The following is a 9,586-nucleotide window of genomic DNA, read 5'->3' as shown; positions in this document are numbered from 1 at the left end:
AGGGCACACTTTTGCCTACAGGCAAAAGACCTAGATAACTGCATTTTTAGGAAAGAAAATTGACATGTGACCATTATTCTCTTGCTAATATTTGGGCCACGTATTATTTATTTATTTATTTTTATTGAAGTATAGTTGATGTTCAGTATTATATGTCACAGGTGTACAATATAGTTATTCACAATTTTTAAAGGTTATACTGCATTTATAGTTATTATAAAATATTGGCTATATTCCCCGTATTGTACAATATATCCTTGTACCTTACTTTATACCTAATAGTTTGTACCTCTTACTCCTGTACCCCTATATTGCCCCTCCCCCTTCCCTCTCCCCACTGGTAACCACTACTTTTTCAAATTGTCTGGTGCCCTTTGTCTCCAAAAGTTTAGACAAAAGGTGGTCACTCAGGGATAACAACAGTCAGGGCTGAGGTCTGGTGACCATCAAATGTATCTAAAGGCAGCTGAGGAGAAGTTCCACTCCTTGCCCTCAGCAGAAAGCAGTTACAGAAGATGGACCTGCCCCTCAGTGCCCCTCAAGAATGAGGAGCAGGACAAAAGACAGAGGAGGGATTTGCCACTGGCAAAGCCCATTAACAATTCCCAGGCAATAAAAATAGAATCTGGGTAGTAAGATAAAGTCTAACCTTTTTCTTTTCCTTTGTGCTTTGTCTAGTTTCACTTGCTCATGGGGGGCAGCGTGCAGAGGCCTTGCACCCAGCACTTCAGACCAGAGTTCCTAGTGTGAAACGGCTGCGCCAGTACCTCAGCTCATCAGGCCGAGTGCAGGGACGCTGCACCTGACTCAATTCAAGATGGCGGCGGCGGCAGCGGCGGTGGGCCGTGTGCAGAGACGCTGTGCCCGCACTGTGGTCTGGGGTGATCTGGAGCGTGAGCAGCACAGCTGCACCTGCCAGGCAAGAGCTCCGCCCCCTTCCCCCACTGAGGCGATCCATATAAAGCAGCCCCGCCCACTGCTGGCCTTATTTTGGGGAGAGCATGTGCTCTAGAGCGTGAGCTTACATCTCCGTTCTTTGATCAAAGAATAAAGATTTCCATTGCTTCTGAACCGAACTGGGTCTCATTCTATTGGCATGAGTGACACCAGGCAGAAAGACCCTTGTTGGGGACTGACTAGGGAGGGTTGGTAATAAAAACAATTTTGGAAAAGAACAAGGTTGAAAGATTCTTAATACCTGGTTACAAGACTTCCTAAAAAGTCTTTTTAAATAAAAACTGTGTGGTATTGGTAAAAAGATACATATACAGATCAGTAAAACAGAATAGAGAATCCAGAAATAGACCCACACAAATATGGTCTGTTGGGTTTTGACAAAAGGGCAAATGCAATTCAATGGAAGGACAGTTGTTTCAACAAAAGGTGCAGGAACAATTGGATGCCCAAATGCATAAAGGTGAACCTCAAACCATGCTCCAAACTTATACAAAAATTAACTCAAAATGGGTCATGGGCCTAAATAAGAATGTAAAACTATAAAACTTTGAGAAGAAAACATAGGAGAAAATCTTTGTGAGTCTGAGTTAGCCACAGAGTTCTTAGAGTAGCAAAAGCATGATTCCCAAAAGAAAAAAATTAATAAATGGAACTTGATCAAAATTAAAGCTTTGTAAAGTTAAGTTATAGACTGGGGGAAATATTTCCATATCACATATCTGACAAAGTATTTTTATCCAAAATATATAAGGAACTCTCAAAACTCAACAGTAAGAAAGCAAACAACTCAATTAAAAAATAGGCAGAAGATTTGAACAGATATTTCATTAAAGAAGATAATTCATGGATGGCAAATAAGCACATGGAAAGGTGCTCAGTATCATTATTTGTTAGGGAAATGCAGATTAATACCACAATGACAAAATACCATACATCTATTAGAATGTCTAAAGCAAAACAAACTGACAAAGTTACAGGAACTCATATATTGCTGATAAGTGGTACAGCCTACCTTATAAGAAACTCTGGCAGTTTCTTAAAAAGTTAAACATAGATTTATCATATTACCCCACAATCCCACTCTTAGTTATTTATCCAAGGGAAATGAAAACTTATGTTCACCCAAAACTTGTATGCAAATATTTACAACTGGAAACAACCCAAAGGTCCTTCAGCTAGTGAATGAATAAACAAACTGTGGAACATCCATACAGTGGAACACTACTCAGCAACAAAGAATTAACTACTGATACAGTCACTGAAATGGATGACTCTCAAAAGCACTTTTGAGAGCGCTTTTTTTTTTTAACTAAGCCATATCCAAAGGCTACACACTGCACCATTCCCTTTATATAACAATCAGGAAGGGGCAAAACTACAGGGACAAAGAATGGACCAGTGGTCTCCAGGGACTAAGGGAAAGGGGAGTTTTTGACTACAAAGAGGCAGCATGTATGATGGAGTTTTTTAGGGTTATGGAACTGTTCTGTATTTTAATTGTGGTGGTGGTTACAGGGCTTTTTATGTTTGTCATGATGCAGAACTGTATGCCAAAAAGTGTGAATTTTACTTCTATGAATTAAAAAAGAAGAATCAGCTAAGGCATATCTCATTAAGACCTGCCAACAAATTGAAACCAGTATTTATTAAGCACCTATTATGAGTAAGGCCTGGACTAGTGGTATGAGGAAAACAAAGCCTTCTAATAAGCTCCTTCTCTCCGTAGACACCAGTCCACTGGAAGACACAAACAGGTACACAAATAACTACTATTTACTTAGGATATGTGCCTAACAAAGGAACAGTGAAGGTGTAAATGGAGAACACTGGATTCTTACAAGGAGAATTGTAAGCTTGGAGAAGTGTAAGGCTGAATCACAGCAGAAATAAATCAGATTGTACACTCATCAAAAATCAGATGGGAAAAGGTTATGAGGATGGAAAAATGTGATTACTGATCAGGGAGGGTAAGCTAATAAAAGCAAACTAAATGTAATGAGATTGAATCAATGCATGTAATGCTATTTTTTAAAAAGGCAAGTCAAATAATTCACTACTGATTCCCCACCAGGAAGGGAAATGAATAGATAAAGTTTGTGGTATGAAGGTGTGTTGCCTTTAGATTCTATGAGCAATTTCTTTATCCCCTCCTCCCCCATAAAAATAGTTCCTCTGAAAACTATTGATGGAAGAAAAGGCAGGTCTTCTGTAAGTTTAATATGAAGGTTATTATCAGGAGAGACCTCCGTCCCTCCTGGGTGCAAGGGAGTCATCTGGTAGTGAGATCCCAAAGAGGACGTTGATATCAAAGAGGTATAAAATGAAAACTCCCCCTTTATAGCATCATGAGTCTGGGATAGTAGTTCTCAAATCATGGACCCTGGACAGCCACAAAATTTCATTTGGGAACCTGTTAGAAATACAGGCTTTATGCCAAACCTACTGAATCACAAACTCTGGGGTTAGGCCCAGCAATCTGTTTCAGCAAGCCCTCTGAGTAATTCCGATAAATATTTGAGAATTTTGAGAGTTTGAGAAGATGTCAAAACTGAATGCCATCTTTAACTATTGTAACCAGCTGAAGCTGAAAAAGGAACATCAACTTCTAGTGAGCCCTCACCCAGACCCTCACTGGGCCTAACTAAAGACTCTCCAGATCAATGGACAGTGGGGCTTGTTTTAATGGATCATGTTAAGACCTAGGATCTGGCTCCATTCTATCCAAAGAATTAGTTTTCAACGCTTACTTAGCATAATCACCTTGAATCCTCTCTACCTTTCTAAAGCACTTACAAATTCTGACTTTTCCCCCTCAGCAAACAAGTCACTGATTTTTTTTTTTTTAAACTGATGAGTGTTTTCTTGTCAGGCAAAGAAATAAACTTTACTCTGCTTTCTTTTTTTACTGTTAAAGCTCTGGTGGTCTTTGTTTCATTCTTTTACAGAGACCAGGCAGTTAGCAAGTGACTCTGGGATGTAAGTTTGCTTTTTCATCCCTAGACAAGTTCTTTAGACCTATATTCTAATCCTTGTGTCAACCCAAATTGTTGGAAGGCCTTGGGCAAGCTACTTAACATCCCTGAAAGTCAGTTTTCTCATCTGAAAAGAGCAAGCAGGTAATTATCCTACCCACCTCAACTGGCATAATGGCTGTGAAATTGCTAAGTGGGAAGTGGATACACATGCAAGCATTATTATCATTTTGTGGGCCTTTCTCAACACTGCACTCAGTACCCTCAGTTTCCCACCCACCCTGTCATCAGACCACCCCACAGGGAAAGCCTGTAGTCTGGGCATGGTCCAGACTCCTCTGGAGGCCCAGTCAGCTGGGCAACCATCATTGTTTTAGAATTACTCTGGGTGAATGGAATAGCAGAAAGCATTCCAGCCTGAGGGATCATGGATAAAAACATTAGATGACTATAAGAATATAGACTTTCCATCAGAAATTGGAAATGACCTGGCAAATCTGTGTGTAGTTTACAATAAGAAATGTTCTTCTAATCCTTGGAATGAGCAATTGGCTTATAGCAAATCTTCTGAGCTTCCCCCAAAGGTGATCCAATGAAGTGTTCTGCATGCAGAGTATCTCATTACCTGACACAAACAAATAGGGTACAGCTGATGTCAGTGTTAGTGGTCCTAGGAAATAAACTGCTGCTTCTGGTAAATAGGTGGTAATTTATGTTGAATTATTTGCTAAGGGCCAAATTAGTCCCTTGTAGTGTGCACGGAATTTCTGAAGAATGAAAAATAAATGTTTTTCTGCTTAAATAATACCATGATCCAAAGCAATTATAACTGTATCTGACATAGGAATGATCCTAACACTTCCCCAGGGCCTTTACGAATAAGAGGATCTTTCTAAAGCATCCTAATGTTAAAAAGAAAGTAGATCTCTAGGCTTGGCTTAAAAGAGGCAAGCAGAGTATAAGTTCAACGAAGAAGGGAAAGTAACTTATTTATCTAGCACTTACTGTGTGCCAGGCACTGCACTAAACGACACGTTAACCTTATCCTCACAATAATCTGTGAGGTAAGGATATTCCTCTCATTTTAACAGAATAGGACACTGAGGCTCAGAGCAGTTAAGCATCTTCCACAAAGTCAAACAGCACACAGTTTATGGCAGAGCTGAGATTCAAATTCAGTAAGTGGTCTTTTATCTAGACAGTTGCGACAGCCCCTGTGCCAGATAGTTTCCCTGTGTTCCTCCAGATCCTCTCTATACACTTCTCCGTCTTACTCTGTTCCCACAAAGGCTGCACCAATTTGCTTGCTGGTTTCCTATTGTGTTTGGCCAGTAGAGATTATTGGCAGGAGGTGTGAAAAAGGAAGGAGAGTAAGGCAAAGGTTTTTCTGCTCCCCTCCCCAGCACTCTCCTCCTCCACCAACCAAAAGTCTTAGCTCCCCTCTGCACAGGATGCTTCCTCTGTGTTTTGATAACCACTCCCTCCTCTGAGGGCCCTACACCCTGGCCACACCTTCTCAGATCTCCCAGTTTCAGTGTGCCTACAGTTACAGTAAATTTTAGCTCCACCAGCTTATAAGACATCAAAGCTTGGAAATGACGGCCCCTCCATTTTGTTGTTTTGTTACTGGTTCTGATTCAAATGAAGTTGTTGAACGATGGACACATTCTGTGAGTCCTCCACAGTGTTCTACCTGAACAGCTCCTGGTTCAATGTTTAGAGAGTGTCTCTTCCTCTGGCTACAGCTCCCCGAGAGAAACTAAATAGTTTTCATGAGCGAAAGCACCTCACTGAATCATATGTGGTTTCTGAACGATGGCGTTCTGAGTTTGGTAAAAAATAATAACAGAACCTGGCATTTATACAAAATTCTATAGCTTTACATTTATTAGTTTCTGTTTAAGGGTATATTAGAAACTAGATGCATGTCCAGAAAAAATAGCTGAACGCAAAGCTACAGTAGTTATTTTTTTAAAGACAGGTAATGTCCGAACTCTCATCAAAACACATAATAGCTGATGAAGGTCTTTCCCCTGAACTATTTTCATTAAGCTAATGAAACTGCTCTGTCTTGGCAGTGCTAACTCACTCCTGTTTTCTGAGTGAATTCATTACCCGTGACTTCAGAAGAATAAAGAGGAAAGGGAAGCAGACTATTAAACAGGACAGATGCAATAAGTAGTTTTGCACATTAATGCTATATAGGAACAAATAAAATCTTTGGTGATCAGCAAATATAATAGTCCTAACATTTTCAAAGGTGTCACTCTTAAAAGTCTAATGGCATGCATGGATGGGCAATAATTTTTTAAAAATTGGTTTCATCATATTTTTGTGCTTGAAATGACACAGCATTTTGGAATCATCATCTTACCTGAATATAGTTATTCTATTATTAGAAAATTATAGCACTTAACAAAAGAAAGGAAGATAGAAACGGGTAATATTTTAAAATATGTTTAATTATGAAATGTCCCCTTTAACCTCTAGCAATACGGCTTACCTCAACATCTACTTTGTCTGATATTAATTTAACGACATCAGATTTACTTTGATTAGTATTTGGGTAGGATATCTTTTCTCATCCTTTTATTTTTCAATCTTTCTCATCTTTCTCTCTAATGTGTGGCTCTGGTTAATAGCATTTAGCTGGTTTTTGTGTTTTTATTTGCTCTGACAAACTGTCTTTTAATTAAATCATAGACCAATGACATTTAAAATAATTAATAGTTAATGATACAGTTTAAGTCTAACACTTGCTCTTTCTCTCCTATCTGTCCTCTTGTGCTTTGTTCTTTAATTTCTCATTTCTTGCCTTCTTTTTTTTTTAACATCCTTATTGGAGTATAATTGCTTTACAGTGTTGTGTTAGTTTCTGCTGTATAACAAAGTGAATCAGCTATATGCATACGTATACCCCATATCCCCTCCCTCTTGCATCTCCCTCCCACCCTCCTTATCCCACCACTCTAGGTGGTTGCAAAGCACCGAGCTGATCTCCCTGTGCCATGCATCCGCTTCCCACTAGCTATCTGTTTTACATTTGGTAGTGTATATATGTCAGTGCTACTCTCTCACTTCGTCCCAGCTGACCCTTCCCCCTCCCCGTGTCCTCTAGCCCATTCTCTACATCTGTGTCTTTATTCCTGTCCTGCCTATAGGTACATCAGAACCAGTTTTTTTTTAGATTCCATATGTATGTATTAGCATATGGTATTTGTTTTTCTCTTTCTGACTTACTTCACTCTGTACGAGAGACTCTAGGTCCATCCACCTCACTACAAATAACTCAATTTCATTTCCTTTTATGGCCGAGTAATATTCCATTGTATATATGTGCCACATCTTCTTTATCCATTCATCTGTTGATGGACACTTAGGTTGCTTCCAGGTCTGGCTATTGTAAATAGTGCTGCAATGAATATTATGGTGCATGTCTTTTTTTTTTAAATGTAAATTTATTATTTATTTATTTATTTATTTATTTTTGGCTGCGTTGGGTCTTCATTGCTGCCCGCAGGCTTTCTCTAGTTGCTGCAAGCGGGGGCTACTCTTCATTGTGCATGGGCTTCTCATTGCGGTGGCTTCTCTTATTGCGCAGCACGGGCTCTAGGTGCATGGGCTTCAGTAGTTGTGGCTCGTGGGCTCAGTAGTTGTGGCCCACGGGCTCTAGAGCACAGGCTCAGTAGTTGTGGCGCACGGGCTTAGTTGCTCCGCGGCATGTGGGATCTTCCTGGGCCAGGGCTGGAACCCGTGGCCCTTTGTATCTGTCTTTAAGGTGGAAGCTGATAGCACTCTGCAACTTGCGTAAACAGATGGGGCAAAGGTCGAGGGGACGCTGGTCAGCTTCTTCCAAGTGGTTGGAGCCTTGCATCAGGCATGTGAGCCACTGGCAGTGCCGAAGTCCAAAGATACGTCCAATCTCATGGGTTAAAGTCTTACAGGACCAAAGCAGCAAAACACTAGTCACTTCAGCAACGTAATAATTATAAAAAACTGAGTAGTCACTTGAAGATTTCTTCTGTAGCTTCTTCAGTTTGCCTTCATAGTGTGAGCTGTAAAAATCGCTGCCGTACCTGGCAAAGCTGAATATCCCCACACCATCTGTCAAAGATGCCTGTCCAAAGACAAAATTCCAGGAATCTCTTGGGTAAAGATCGATCATTGTTATTCCCACAACACAAAAAGCATCTTCAGGTTTCTTCTTTTTTAAGAACTTCAGGATCTGTCCTGCATGAATCTGTAGGTTCTGTGTGTTATTGCCGATTCTAAATGAACACCTCGTTGCAGAGACAGGTACTGGTTCTAGGAGTTTTACTGTCAAGCCATAGAAAAATGCTTCACAGTAGCCCTTGAGCCATTTCACATATTCTTCACTGATACTTCTGGTGTTTCCTAGCAATCCAATGCACTGTGTATAAATACTGTGCTTCTGTGGAGAAGGTGTCTTTTTGTAAGGATCATTGAAAAACTCTTCAAAGTCTTGGGGAGCCTCAGGATGGGAGGTATCCAGTCTGACTGCGAATGCAAAGTAATGGGTCCAAAGAGATCACTGTCTGGCTGGAAGGCTTCGGTCCATCAGACACTTTTCCCCAGCATCTAACTTCTCATACTGTGACACAAGCGCTGGGTTCTTTGAGATGAGACCTGTCTTTAGTGTGTGTTCAGAGTGCCGTACCGTTTGCATAGTGACAGGCCTCTACCATTCACATCGCGTGCCTGTGCAGAGATTTCATCCTTCCCTTTGAACGGGTCAGACAGCTGTTCCACCGCGAGGCTTCGGGGAGAGGACGGCTCCCTCTCAAGTTTCTGCCTCACAAGGACCGGCATGTCTGGGCCCAGGCGGGTGCCTTCACCCCCATCACCCTCACTCCATCACCGTCATCCCGCCGGGCATCGAAGCCGCCCACCCTGTGCCCGACGCTGTGCCCCACCCCTTCGTGCCGCATGTCTCTTTTTGAATTACAGTTTTCTCAGGGTATATGCCCAGTAGTGGGATTGCTGGGTCGTATGGTAGTTCTATTTTTAGTTAAGGAACCTCCATACTGTTCTCCATAGTGGATGTATCAATTTAAATTCCCACCAACAGTGCAGGAGGGTTCCCTCTTCACTAAACCCTCTCCAGCATTTAATGTTTGTAGATTTTTTGATGATGGCCTTTCTGACCGGTGTGCAGTGATACCTCATTGTGGTTTTGATTTGCATTTCTCTATTGATAAATGATGTTGAGCATCCTTTCATGTATTTGTTGGCAATCTGTATATCTTCTTTGGAGAAATGTCTATTTAGGTCTTCCCCCCATTTTTATATTGGATTGTTTGTTTTTTTGATATTGAGCTGCATGAGCTACTCGTATATTTTGGAGATTAATCCTTTGTCAGTTGCTTCGTTTGCAAATATTTTCTCCCATTCTGAAGGTTGTCTTTTCGTCTTGTTTATGGTTTCCTTTGCTGTGCAAAAGCTTTTAAGTTTCATTAGGTCCCATTTGTTTATTTTTGTTTTTATTTCCATTTCTCTAGGAGGTGGGTCAAAAAGGATCTTGCTGTGATTTATGTCATAGAGTGTTCTGCCTATGTTTTCCTCAAATAGTTTGAGAGTTTCTGACCTTACATTTAGATTTTTAATCCATTTTGAGTTTATTTTTATGTATGGTGTTA

The 9,586-nt window shown here is 40.7% G+C and overlaps 1 pseudogene; it reads right to left on the bottom strand.

Annotated features, from left to right (window-relative positions):
- Positions 1–7,425: 7,425 nt before the first annotated feature.
- Positions 7,426–8,797, bottom strand: LOC102981446 (archaemetzincin-2-like; annotated as a pseudogene).
- Between the last annotated feature and the right edge of the window lie 789 nt (positions 8,798–9,586).

Source organism: Physeter macrocephalus, chromosome 1, assembly GCF_002837175.3.
Source record: "Physeter macrocephalus isolate SW-GA chromosome 1, ASM283717v5, whole genome shotgun sequence".
NCBI classification, from domain to species: domain Eukaryota; kingdom Metazoa; phylum Chordata; class Mammalia; order Artiodactyla; family Physeteridae; genus Physeter; species Physeter macrocephalus.
The sequence above is the reverse complement of the archived record's forward strand: the minus strand, read 5'-3'. Positions and strand labels throughout refer to the sequence as shown.